The following is a 1,968-nucleotide window of genomic DNA, read 5'->3' as shown; positions in this document are numbered from 1 at the left end:
CGCCACGTTCCGGAACGTCACGTCGAAGTATCCACTGCTGGGGAAATCCTGCAGGCAGAAGACGTCCGTCGCTTGAAATCCGCAGCAATCGAATAGAATTTTCTTGATGAAGAAGGTGCGATCGACCGGTGCATCTCCTTCCTTGTCCTTCACGACCACCCGAACGGTGTTGCGCACTCCCTGGCCCGAAGCTCGAAAATTGGTTATAGCCATTTTACTCAAAGCTTCCCCAGGATCAAAAGGCAATGATCATGGTCTCTTCTCAATCAAATAAGCACTGATAAGAACAGATACTACACTTGATCTTAGCCAAAAGGCCGAGAAGGAGGAGGGTGGACACCTGCCTCATCAGCCTGGACCAGGAGAAGGCTTTTGACAGGATATCGCACACCTACATGATGGACGTGCTTTCCAAAATGGGGTTTGGGGAGGGAATCTGCAATTGGATCCAACTGCTCTACACAAACATCAGTAGCGCAGTGTCAATCAACGGGTGGGAATCTGAAAGTTTCCCGATCAAATCTGGAGTCAGACAGGGCTGTCCTCTTTCCCCGGTCTTGTTTGTTTGCTGTATTGAACCCTTTGCTGAGTCTATTAGGAAGGATGCGAGCATAAGAGGGGTGACAATCCCAGGCAGCGGAGGCACTCAGGTCAAAACCTCCCTGTACATGGATGACTTCGCCGTCTTCTGCTCGGATCCGCTGTCCGTGCGCAGACTGATGAGCATCTGCGACCAGTTCGAACTGGCCTCGGGAGCCAAAGTTAACCACGGCAAGAGCGAGGCCATGTTCTTTGGGAACTGGGCTGACCGATCCTTTGTCCCCTTCACCGTCAGGTCAGATTACCTGAAGGTGCTGGGGATATGGTTCGGAAGGGCCGGGGCGTGCACCAAAACATGGGAGGAGCGAGTAGCCAAGGTACGACAAAAGTTGGGCATGTGGGGGCAGCGATCTCTCTCCATTGTGGGTAAGAACCTGGTCATCAGGTGCGAGGCGCTCACGTTGTTGCTCTACGTGGCGCAGGTCTGGCCCATACCCCACTCCTGCGCCGTGGCAGTCACCCGAGCCATTTTCCGCTTCGTCTGGGGATCTAAAATGGACCGGGTCCGGAGGGACACGATGTTCAAATCTCTGGACATGGGCGGGAAAAATGTACCCAACGTGGCCCTCATCCTGATGACCACCTTCGTGTGCGGCTGCATCAAGCTATGTGTAGATCCCCAGTACGCAAACTCCAAGTGTCACTACGTGCTGAGGTTCTATCTGTCCCCGGTGTTGCGAAGGATGGGCCTGGTCACATTGCCGCGGAACGCTCCGTGCAGTTGGGACGTGCCGTACCACCTATCCTTCGTGGAGCAGTTTCTGCGGAAAAACACCTTTGACCACCGGTCCATCAGGCAGTGGTCTGCACGGAATGTCCTCAAGGCCCTACGGGAAAAGGAAACGGTGGATCCTGTCGGATGGTTCCCCGAGCAGACCGTCAAAGTCATTTGGCGGAATGCCTCATCACCAGAACTTTCAAACAAGCACCAAGACGTAGCTTGGCTGGTGGTGAGAAGGGCCCTCCCCGTCAGATCCTTCATGCACACCCGAAGTCTCGCCCCCTCCGCACAGTGCCCCCGCGTTGGCTGTGGTGGGGAAGAGACGGTCGCCCACCTCCTCCTGGAATGTGCCTTTGCAAAGCAGGTGTGGAAAGAGATGCAGTGGGTTTTGTCAAGGTTCATCCCAAGCAGCTCTGTAACACAGGAGTCTGTGCTCTACGGGCTGTTCCCAGGGACGCACACCGAGACAAACATCAACTGCTGCTGGAGGACTATCAATTCGGTGAAAGACGCCCTTTGGTCTGCCCGAAACTTGCTGGTCTTCCAGCGCAAAGAGTTGTCCACCACCGAATGTTGCAGACTGGCACATTCCAAGGTCCAGGACTACGTGCTGAGGGACGCACTAAAGCTTGGGGCAGCCGCAGCAA

The 1,968-nt window shown here is 54.9% G+C and overlaps 1 pseudogene; it reads right to left on the bottom strand.

The window, feature by feature from the left end:
* Positions 1 to 220: 220 nt before the first annotated feature.
* On the bottom strand, positions 221 to 329 carry LOC137381677 (U2 spliceosomal RNA; annotated as a pseudogene).
* Positions 330 to 1,968: the final 1,639 nt, after the last annotated feature.

The sequence above is a fragment of the Heterodontus francisci genome, chromosome 22, assembly GCF_036365525.1.
Source record: "Heterodontus francisci isolate sHetFra1 chromosome 22, sHetFra1.hap1, whole genome shotgun sequence".
NCBI classification, from domain to species: domain Eukaryota; kingdom Metazoa; phylum Chordata; class Chondrichthyes; order Heterodontiformes; family Heterodontidae; genus Heterodontus; species Heterodontus francisci.
The sequence above is the reverse complement of the archived record's forward strand: the minus strand, read 5'-3'. Positions and strand labels throughout refer to the sequence as shown.